The following is a 12538-nucleotide window of genomic DNA, read 5'->3' on the forward strand; positions in this document are numbered from 1 at the left end:
CATTGTATATTTTTGGCTTCTTTGTCAAATACCAAGTGTCCCTAAGTATGAGGTTATATTTCAGGGTCTTCAATTCTATTCCATTGATGAATTTGTCTGTCTCTCTACCAATACCATGCAGCTTTTATCACTATTGCTCTGTAGTATAGTTTGAGGTCAGGGATGTCTATTCCCCCCAGATGTTCTTTTATGGTGGCTCACAACCATCCGTAATGAGGTCTAATGCCCTCTTCTGGGATATCTGAAGACAGCTACAGTGTATTTACATATAATAAATAAATCTTTTTTAAAAAAGAATTGTTTCCACTATCCTGGGATTTTTTTTCCATATGAAATTGAAAATTTCTCTTCATATGTCTTTGAAGAATTTTGTTGGAATTTTAATGGGATTGCATTTAATCTGTAGACTGCTTTTTGTAGGAAGGCCATTTTTACTATGTTAATCCTAACAATCCATGAGTATGGGAGATCTCTATATTTTCTGAAGTCTTCTTCAATTCTTTCTTAAGAGACTTGAAGTTCTTCTCAAACCACTCATTTTCTTGTTTGGTTAAAGTTACCACAAGATATTTTATATCTGTGACTATTTTGAATGGTGTTGCTTCCCTATTTTATTCCTAAGCCAGGTTATCATTTGTTGAAACAAAGGCTACTGATTTGTTTAATTTTTTATATACAGCCACCTTTCAGCTGTAGAAGTTCTCTGGCAGAATGTAGGTGGTCACTTATGTTTACAATTATATCATCTGCAAATTGTGATAACTTGACGTCTTTGTCAATTTATTTCCCCTTTTGCTGCCTTATTGCTCTGGCTAGAACTTTGAGTACAATATTGAATAGATATGGGAAGAGGTGGGCATCCTTGCCATGTCCCTGATTTTAGTGGGATTGTTTCAAGTATCTTTCCATTTAATTTGATATTAGCTGTTGGTTTGCTATTTATTGTTCTTATAATATAGAGGTATGTACCTTGAATTCTTGATTTCTTCAATACTTTTAACATGAGGGGCTGTTGTAATTTGTAAAATGTTTTTCAGCATCTAATGTGATGATCATGTGATTTTTTTTGAGTTTGTTTACATAGTAGATTCAGTTCATGTACTTTTATATATTGAACCAACCTTGCATCCCTGGGATGAAGCCTACTTGATCATGGTGAATGATGGTTTTGATGTGCTCTTGGATTCAGTTTGCTAGAATTTTATTGAGTAGTTTTACATTAATATTCGTAAGGGAAATTAGTCTGAAGTTCTCTTTCTTTGTTAGGTCTTTGTGCTGTTTAGGAACCAGAGTAATTGTAGCTTTATAGAATGAATTAGGCAGTGTTCCTTCTCTTTCTATTTTATGAAATAATTTGAGGAGTGTTGGTTTTAGCTCTTCTTTGAACGTCTGGTAGAATTCTGCATTAAAGCCATCTGGCCCTGGACTTTTCCTGTTTGGGTGGTTTTTAATGACTTCTATTTCCTTAGGGAAAATGGTCCTATTTAGACAGCTAACCTGCTCTTGATTTAATTTTTGTATATGGTATCTGTCTACAAAATAATTCATTTCATCTTGTATTTCCAGTTTTGTTGACCACAAGCTTTTGTAGTAGGATCTGACTATGTTTTGAATTCTTCGGTTTCTGTTGTTATATCTCCCTTTTCATTGCTGATTTTGTTAATTTGGATACTGTCTCCATGCTCTTTACTTTGCTAGGGTAGGGGTTTTTCTATCTTGTTGATTTTCTCAGAGAACCAGATTTTGCTTTTTTTTCAATTCTTTTTGTGATTCTCTTTGTTTCCACTTGGTTGATGTCAGCCCTGGGTTTGATTATTTCCTGTGGTCTACTCCTCTTGGGTGTCTTTGCTTCTTTTTATTCTAGGGCTTTCATGTGTGCTCTGAAGTTGCAAGTATAGTCTCTAATTTCTTTACAAGGCCACAGTGCTATGAATTTTCTTCTTAGCACTGTGTATTAGTTAAGGTTCTCTAGAGTCACAGAACTTATGGATAGTCTCTATATAGTAAAGGAATTTGTTGTTGACCTACAGTCTGTAGTTCAACTCACCAACAATGGTCAGCAGCATCTGTGAATGGAAGTCCAAAGATCTAGCATTTGTTCAGTCCCACAAGGCAAGTAGGCAAAGAAGAGTAAGTGAGTCTTCCTTCTTTGAATGTCCTTATATAGGTCTATTAGCAGAAGGTGTGGTCCAGATTAAAGGTGTGTACCACCACTCCTGGATCTAAAACTTGCTTTGTCCCAGATGACCTTGGGCTCAGAGATCTCCCAGTCTTAATCTTCTGGGATTCATAGCTACAATGCCTCAAGATCTCCATGCCAAGATCCACATCAGAAACTTGTATCTCCCAGCTTCCTGAATAGGGTCACAAGTGAGCCTTCCAATTCTGGGTTGTTTAGTTCATTCCAGATATAGTCAAGTTGACAACCAGGAATAGCCACTATAATTCACCCCTGGTAAACTTGACACAGATAATATCTCATGCCCACATGGAACAATAACAGCATCGTGAATACACTAACATGATATAACTCTTCCCCATAAAATCACAAATGCATTTGTAAATTTACAATGGGGCAATGTCCCTTAGGAACATTAGTGTCTCAACTTAAATACCAATTGACATTATAGAAATTGGAAAAAAGACAAATGTATTCTTAACAAAATAAAACAGAAGCATTCATATTGCCTTATAATCCTCATTTCTGAAACTGGTTATGTGGCCTTAGCTGGTATTTATACTAATCTTCCTCTACTACCCATTCTGTATTTTCTTTACCCTCACCAAGCACCTCAGCAGTCTTGTCTCCTTTCCTGGAGGATTGACCCATACCTTCATTCCTGATGAGTTTGTGTCCTTTTTCATCCTCCTTGGAATAGGATGTTGTAGTTTCCCATTGACTTTAATCATAAGACATGGTAGAGCTAAGAGATGCCCTAAGGGATCTCCTGCATTCCAGACATAATCCTGCTTACCTCCATTGTGGAGAGGCAATCCAATTTCCCCATGGTAATCTGGATCTATCACCTGTTATTTCTTTCTTACCCTGCTGGTCTAAGGACATTAGAAGCGCAAAATGACCAGGCGGAAGTCTGAGCTTCCAGTTTGAGTTTATTGTGGCTCCTGCTAGGAGAGCCACCCCCTCTGTAACCAAAACTTCCAGGCCAGCAGAACCTAGAATTGTGTGGACAGGAAGCAAAAATTTTCCTAGAGGGTCACTAGGAGTGATAGTGAGTGGAACTATTCCCTTTCCACCCTTTGCTTCCTGGACCCATGGATCCTGGGTATGGAAGAAACTGTACATATATTGGACAAAGTATATACTGCTTTCTGAAGAACTCTGTCCCAGCCCTCCATGTTGTTGCTACCTAATTGGTACTATAACTGTCTTCAAAAGGCCATTTCATCTTTCTATCAGACCAACTTCTTCAGGATGATGGGGAACATGGTAAGACCAGTGAATTCCATGATTGTGGACCCACTATCACACTTCTCTGGCTATGAAATGACTTCCTTTGACAGAAGCTATTCTGTGTGGAATACCATGACGATAGATAAGGCATTCTGTGAGTTCACAGATGGTTGTTTTGGTATAAGCATTACATGCAAGAAAGGCAAATCCATAGTCAGAATAAGTATCTACTCCAGTAAGAACAAAATATTTTCCTTTCCATGGAGAAAGTGGTCCAATGTAGTCAACCTGCCACCAGGTTGCTGGCTGGTCACCTTGAGGAATGGTGCCATATCTTGAACTCAGTGTTGGTTACTGCTCTTTGCAGATCTGGCATTCAGTAGCAGCTGTAGCCAGGTCACCGTTGGTGAGTGGAAGTTTGTGTTGTTGAGCCCAAACATAACATCCACCTCTGCCACCATGGTCACTTTGTTCATGTGCCCATTGAGCAATAATAGGGATGGCTAGGGAAAGAGGCTGACTATCCACAGAACGGGCCATCCTATCCACATGATTATTGAACTCTCCTCAGCTGAAGTCACATTTTGTTGAGTATTTATATGAGACATACATATCTTAATATTCTTTGCCCATGTGGAGAAATCTACCCACATACTTCTTCCACAGATATCTTTCTCACCAATTTTCCAATTGTGATCTTTCCACATCCCTGACCATCCAGCCAATCCATTGGCTACAGACCATGAGTCAGTGAACAATCATACATCTTGCCATTTCTTCTTCCAAACGAACTGTAATACCATGTATACTCCCCAAAGTTCTGCCCACTGCGAAGATTTTCCTTCCCCTGTATCTTTTAGGGTTGTCCTTGAAAGGGGTTGTAATGCTGCAACTGTCCACTTCTGGATGGTGCCTACATAAAGTACAGAGCCATCAGTAAACCAGGTCTTAGTCTTCTCTTCTTCAGTCATCTGGTCCTAGGGAACACCCCATGAGGCTATAGGCCCATGCTTGGCAGCAGATGGCATTGTAACAAGAGTAGAAACAATAGGTATTTGAGCAACTTCTTTAACTTGCTTGTGCCTTCAGGACCTGCCCTGACTGGATCATTTATATACCGCTTCCATTTTATAACAGACTGTTGCTGTGTATGTCCTACTTTATGATTTGGAGGGTCTGATAGCACCCAACTCATGATGGGTATTTAAGGTCACATAATAACTTGGTGTCCTATTGTCAAACATTCAGTTTCCACTGAGGCCCAAGTACAGGATAAGTGCTGTTTTTCAAAGGGAGTGTGGTTGTCTGCTGATGATGGTAGAGCTTTGCTCCAAAATCCCAAAGGTCTTTTTTGTGATTCACCTACAGTGTCCTGCCAGAGGCTCCAAATAGCATCTTTATCTGCCTCCAATACCTCAAGTACCATCAGGTCTGCTGCATCATATGGTCCAAGTGGTAGAGCAGCCTGCACAGCAGCCTGGACCTGTTGAAGAGCCTTGTCATGTTCCAGACTCCACACAAAGCTAGCAGTTTTCTGAGTCACTTGGTAAATACGCCTGAGTAACACACTCAAGTAACAAATGTGCTGTCTCCAGAATCCAAATAGACCCACTAAATGTTGTGCTTCTTTCTTGGTGGTGGGAGAGGCCACATGCAAGAACTTATATTTCATCTTAGAAGGAATATCTCTGCATGCCCCACACCACTGGACTCCTAGGAATTTCACTGAGGTAGATGGTCCTTGAATTTATTTGGATTTATTTCTCATCCTCTGATACACATATATGTTACCAATGAGTCCAAAGTGGTTACTACTTCCTGCTCACTTGGTCCAATCAGCATAATGTCATTGATATAGTACATCAATGTGATATTTCGTGGATATCTCATGTACATGTGGGAGGGCTTGGGGTGCTTCCCCTGTGTAACTACTGGCCACAAACCTCTCTACACAGGACTTTGTGGGGCTGTGGCTTTGTGACAGGGACCTGGTTTCATGAGTAGGCAAAGGTCCTACTGTTCCTTCAGAGTCTCTCGGGCTTCTAACCTTAGCTCAACCTTACCAGGTTTCCTCTCACAGTCCACCACCCCACAGAAATGTACTTTATATATCTGTTAAACTCATTTTGTTTATAACCTTTGTTAGTTTCACTGTGTTTCTGTTTCAATGATCTGTCCACTGGTGAAAGTGGGGTTCTAAAGTCTTCCACTCTTATTGTATGGTATTAAATATGTGTTTTGTTCTTTTAAAATTTCTTTTGTGAATGTGGGCACCCTTATATTTAAGGCATAGATGTTCAGAATTTAGACTTTCTCTTGGTGGATTTTTCCTTTTATGAAAATGAATTGTCTTTCCCCATCTTACTTGATAACTTTTGGTTGAAAGCCTATTTTATTGGTTATTAGGATGGCAACTCCTACTTGTTTCTTGGGACTGTTTACTTGGAAGACTTTTTTCCTAGCCTTTTATTCTTTTATTCTTTTATTCTTTTATTCTTAGGTAGTGTCTGTCTTTATTATTGAAGTTTGTTTTTTGTATGCAGCAGAAGCTGGATCCTGCTTGAGTATCCAATCTGTTAGCTTATGTCTTGTTGTTGGATAATTGAGTCCATTGATATTGAGATATTGAAGAAAGATAATTGTTTAGTCCTGTTATATTTGCTCTTAATAGTGTCATTATGTTTACCCCCCTTTGGTGTAGGTACCCACCTTATGTTGGAGTTTTCCTTCTAGAATCATCTGTAGGGTTGGATTGGTTGATAGATATTATCTAAATTTGATGTTGTCCTGAAATATTTTGGTTTCTTTATCTATGAAGATTGAGAGTTTTGCCAGTTATAATAGCCAAGGTAGGCATCTGTGTTCTCTGAGGGTCTGCACGACCTCTGTCTAGGCTCTTCTGACTTTTATGTTCTCTGTTGAGAAGTCTGGTGTAATATTGATAAGCTTCATGTCTAGATTGGGCAGCTACACCACTACTCTACTCTTTTCCCCAGCTATGAGATCCCTTGCTACTTGTGGCTTCTCCAGGCCACATGGTTCTGCTCCAATTTCCTTCCACCTCATATTCCTCCATCTTCCTCTGTCTTCTCTGTCTCTCTGTCTCCCTCTCCTTCTTCCTCTCTTCTCCCTCTATAAAAGCTTCATTCCCACTTTCCCTTCCACTGCCCAGTCACAGGCTCTGGCCTTTATTTGACCAGTTAAAATGGAGAGAAAATTCACATGAAATCACCTGAGATGGAATCCACTCCTCCTCCTCATGGCAGCCCCTCTTGAGGAAGCAGAATTAGCACCAAAATACAAACAGCACCAAGGCAACAAATATATCACCCTGAACATACCCACGCTTCTCTGAATTTACCAGCCTAGTTCACCCACAAATTAATTTTCTGCTGATTTTTGTGAGAAGGTACTGGCTTTATGTGTGATTTCCAGTACATGTTCCTTTTTTTATGAGCCTTGGGTAGTTATCTCATAGAACTGAAGTCTGCATATGTTCTTCAGTTGAAGTTCTTTTCACTGTACAACAATTCACAAGAACTCTTTCTATTTGTGGGGATCCTCTTTTGCTCAAATTAGTGAATTGTAATGTTCTTGCTGTGTTTTCTGCCTATGTGCCAGAGTTGGACCTGAAAGGGCTTCCTGGCAAATATATAGCACATTGTAAGCCCCTTATAGGTTATTTGACTTAGTTGCTGGATTTCCAATGCCTTTGCACCTCACTATTTGGGGGTGACTTCAAAATTACTTCTTAGGTTTTATAGGAATCATTTTAACATTATTTTGCCTTAGAGAAGCAGAAACAATGCAAGTATATGTGCTACTATTTTCCACTGCTAGAGGATGCCTCAAGTGTGGGAGGTATTCTAAGTACTTAGCAGAAAGAAATTGGAATCTAATTAAAATATGTGTAAGATATTTTAAATATAATATTTTATTATATATTATGTATAGTATATAATATGTTCATATTATATAAAATATACATTTATATATATGAAATTTATGGGAACTTGCATAGGAGTACCAGGCATGGAGGAACAATATTGCTTCCAGAAGACATGGGTTATTAAATGAAAATTTCAATGTCAGGACATGAGATGCACACTTAAATAATTTGTTAAAGAATAACCAGGAACACTGAAAACAATGCTGTCATTGCTTTTGGTATCTCATTAACTAAAGTTTAAGGCCCTTTTGATAAAAAAAAAACTTTTATTGTAGGGCATAGAGAATAAACCTCAAACTGACCAGGAAACTCTCTTTATTGGTAAGTTTACATAGTGACACAAGGTGCTATGCAGGCCTTTAAATGAGAAAACAATGAGGTCTTGCACAGTGCTGGACCTGTGTCATAATACTGACATGCTGGTAAGATGTGCCACTTGATATAATAGTGGCATGATGCTCATTGGATAACCAGCTGTCAAAGTCTAATCCACAGAAGAGATTTTATTCCTTTTATTACAGAGCTGACTAAAAGCCGATGAATTATAAGACCAGTGGGGAGCCTACTGTTTTTTGTTTGTTTGCAAAATAGCCATGTTGAATTGATTTCTAAATATTTACGTTTAAACCCATAGATTTATATTGCTCTTAAATTTGATCAGAGAAGCTTTTTATGAGTCTCAAAACTGGCTAAAGTTCAAAGTATAAATAAGACTAAGTACTATGCTCTGATTGGGTTATGTATATCACCGTTCCACTATCCAATGATCAGGGAACTCATTATAAGAAGAACCAGAAACAATGTAAGAGGCAGTGATTGGAAAGAATAACAAGACAGCGCGGGGCTACAGAGAAACCCTGTCTCGAAAAATAAAAAACAAAACAAAACAAAAAAAAACAAAAAAAATTAAAAAAAGAATAACTGTGAAATGCAGGTTTCTAGATAAAACATGGCTATTAATTATACACACCAATTCATAGCAGCTGTACTTACCTATACAAGATCAAGCCAGTCAAAATTTCAGCAAGCATGGATGAGGGGCCTACACTCTCCTTTGAAGCTAAATGTTTGTAATATTTTGATGACTGGTAGGTTGCTTATGTTCCAGTAGACAGGTGCACACCCATGTGCTTATTAGCAGCACTGATTGGACTCACAAGCTATTAATAACTATGAAATCCCCATGAAGCTGAGAGAAACACTAGATAAGGGATGCTAGGGGAAGCTTTAAGAGGGTAGGGGATATGAAATTTTAAGAAATAAAGATTTTTATGAAGAGACATCAAATTTCTATATTCTTCTACCATCTATTATTGAGGATTTAAAGCTAAATTCTAGTAATGTTTTTATGCTAGTGCTATATAAGAATTTAATTAACTTATGTGACTTAGAATTCCAATTTAACTAAATTAATTTCATTTTATTTATTCATTTTATAGACAAACTTATTATATTTCTTCAAACAACTAGCTAAATAGGGCCATATTAATTTAGTATTTCACAACTTACTATAAACATCTTAAGTGAAAATATATCATCTAACAAAGAGTAAGCTTTCTTTTGGCACAGTGATGTTCCTTATCTTCTCTTTCCACACTAAATTTTTCTTAAATGACTAAGAAAACATCTTTTGGTCACTTAACTTCTTTTACTTCCATTAAGTTTAACTGGATGGCAAATTAGTATAGAAAATAAATATGTATTTTCCTTTTCTTACCTGTATTGAAACTATTTTGCATATATACATACATAACATATATGTACATATATTTATATGTATATATTTATTTGCATGTATATATGTACATATATACACACATAAAATATAGTGAAAACAAAATACACTGAAGCCACAAGCCATAGTTGACCATAAACAAAAACAAAAATCCTAGAGCATTTCAGCTCCAATCTAGCTACTCCAAGCTGGAGCCAGAGGTCAGAAGCCAGCTACTTGGCGTGTGCTGGTGCTTCTCAGAAATATAGACACTTAGCTTCAGTCCTGCTGATTTATAGTTCATAATACCTCATAGTACTCAGGTAATTTGTAGGCACAGTAGTTTGAGAAGCCCTGCTATCCTGTAGCTGCCAGCAGCCACATGTAAACCGGGTTACCTGTTGAGAGAATTTTGGGGTTATAGGGAAGAGGGGCGATTCCAGGTATAGGAATTCCTGAATTAAACAGGTGACCCACCCAGCTGCCGGAGCAGTCAAGACGAAGACCTCCAAGAGAAGCTAGACAACTTCCACCGGAACTCAGCCTAGAGTCTGGGGGGAAGGGTTTGCCCAAACTGTTAAAAGGTCTGGCGCCATTAAAGTTTACGGCTTTGATCAGTGAACATTGACTTGGCCGCACTTTCTTTTCGCCCCTCTTCCCTATAACCCCAAAATTCTCTCAACAGGTAACCCGGTTTACATGTGGCTGCGGGCAGCTACACTATCCCAGTTACAGCTGTCTTCTGTCTCTCAGTTCCTCACTTAGGAGCTATCATCTGGCTAATTATCCTTGATTCGCAATCGTTATAAGAGATTAAAAAAGAAGTTGAAGTTGAAACTCCAAATTGGTGATTTCAAACTAATATGTGTCACTTGCTTGATACTGCAATACCTTCCTACTCTCTCCGACACTAGGGAATTGATCCATTAACCAAGATGAACAGTGGCAACTTTGTGAATTTTTGTTCCTCCTCCTCTGGTTCCTATAGATTCTTTTTTGTTTTAATTTTTTTTCATTAAAGGTTCTGGAGAATTTAGGGGCAGGGAGACTGCCAACTTGGTAAATTGCTTACTCTTTTAGGATGTGGAATTTAGTTTGGATGCCCAGTACCCATGTAAAAGTCAGGAACAGTATAGCTTGTTTTTAAGCCAGAAGAAGCTGGATCCCTGGAGTTCTTTGGCTAAATAGCGTAAGTGGATCAGTCAGCTCTGGGTTCAAAGAAAAAACCTTTCTCAGAAAATGGGTATGGGTGTTTGGATTTAGAATTCATAGCACAAACCACTCCGACATGAATCTTAGTCAGATATTGATGATTTATAAGGTCAGGAGCTACAGAATGAAGGTTGAAGCAATATGGCAGAAGTATTATTGGATTCTACCATCTACCATTTAATGGGTGTGGAAGGGAGCGACACCTGATATCTCCCTCTTGTCATTATTGTTCTGCATTTTAGATAGTATTATATGAAAAATAAAAGTATTCAAATTACTTATTTGGAATGATTAAAAGACTTTCTGTAGATTTGGATACAAGTAAAAGTAAAACTTTAATGAAGTACAGGACAGATCTGCCAAACAAGTGCTCACTGATGCAGGAAACTGAGCTGTGGAAGCAAAATTCACTCCACTTCCAGTTTTAAATTCCTATAAAAAATACCTCTTTTAACAAAAATAAAAAGTATTTATCTTAAATTACAAATGACTTGAAAGGTTAAGGCAGAATATCTAAATATCAACCTAACCATACTATTTTTTTAAGAGAGAGCATTTCACTATGAGTGAATCATGTTGGAAAGCATCTTAGCAAGAAAATTAGTCAGTGTTTCTGTTTAAGGTTGCGCATACACTGTGCATTATTCTGGGGCAGATTGTACTTGTTTGTTAAGAGAGCCATTACAATGACTCAATTACTGATACATATTTAAGTAATGCAAGGGTTTGGTGTTGCTACTGTTTCATAATAAAGCTACTCCTTTAATGCTTATTTATTTTTATTGCTTATTAAGGCTGAGTCTTTCTATATACACTTTCCTGGACTAGTACACATTTTATAGCCCAGCCTGGCCTGGTCCTCATGACAATCCTCTTGCTTCAGCCTTAACAGCTCTGAAATTACATCAGGACAGCACCATATCTGGCACCTTTATTGTTTATAAAATATTTCTTTTGATTTTTTTGTGTCTGACATTGTTGCCTGCATGGATGTACATGCAGAGGTGCAGGTCTGTTTCCCACAAAGGTCAAAAGAGGGAGCCAGGCCTCCAGAATTGGTATTACAGGTGGTCGTGAGCCACATTGTGGGTACCAGGAACAGAACCTTGTATAGACTTGCTCTTATTTTCTTTCTTGGTTCTTTTTCTCTTTTATTGGATATTTTCTTTATTTACATTTCAAATGTAATTCCCTTTCCAGGATTTCCTTCCAGAAATCCTTTATGCGATGTCCTCTCCCTGCTTCTATGAGGGTATTCCCCCACCTACCCACCCACTACTTCCCTTATTCTTTGAAAGGAAATAAGTCAGGTGTGATGATGCATGCCTGCAAACTGAGAACTCCAGAGTTGAGGCAGGAGGATCAGGAGTTTGTAGCCAACCTGGGATATGAAGCAGGAGCTTTTTACATAAAACCAAAGTAAAAGTAATCCAGCTCCTCCCCCCTCACTCCCCCAAAATACCTTATCCAAATATAAATCAAATCAAGTGAACAAATACAAAACTGAAACTGAGAGAATGAGTCATATATACTTCAGGTAAATTCACCTTGATGGATAACTGGCATAGAAATCAGTAATGGGAGGGTGTGTGTGTGTGCGTGTGTGTGTGTGTGTGTGTGAGAGAGAGAGAGAGAGAGAGAGAGAGAGAGAGAGACAGAGACAGAGACAGAGAGATAGAGAGACAGAGAGACAGAGAGACAGAGAGAATATTGGTTTAATAGCACATGTGACCAGGAGTGGGTACTACCTCTGATCTAGCAATTTCAAAAAGAAGAGCCAAGCTGTGCTGTGCTATAACCTAAGCAGTGGTGGGGTTGGGGTTGATATATTTTCATGTATAGAAATGCCATATCTACCTGTTTTGCAAACCTGGAGCTTCCCGAAAATGGACAGTACCAAAAGTGATATCTTTTGTGAACTTTATTAGATCACAGACACTGAGAATTATCCCAAATATATCAAAATAGTTGAATATTGATCTCACAATTTTGACAAATATTAATATTGTGCTAGACTTCTCTTCAAAGTTTTGCAGTGTTTGAAATCTTCCATATAGTCACTCTGATCCTTTTTTCATTCTTAGCTTTTTTTAAACAGATGTTAAACTAATTTACTTTCTCTACCTTCTCAGCGTTTTGACAATGTTTGCTATCTCCTTTTCAATTCTGTATTTGGCATTTATTACTTTTACATAAAATAAATTTATCTTATTGATATTACAGGATAATATATGTAAGTTTTAATGTATTT

The sequence above is a fragment of the Apodemus sylvaticus genome, chromosome 9 (assembly GCF_947179515.1).
Source record: "Apodemus sylvaticus chromosome 9, mApoSyl1.1, whole genome shotgun sequence".
NCBI lineage: Eukaryota > Metazoa > Chordata > Mammalia > Rodentia > Muridae > Apodemus > Apodemus sylvaticus.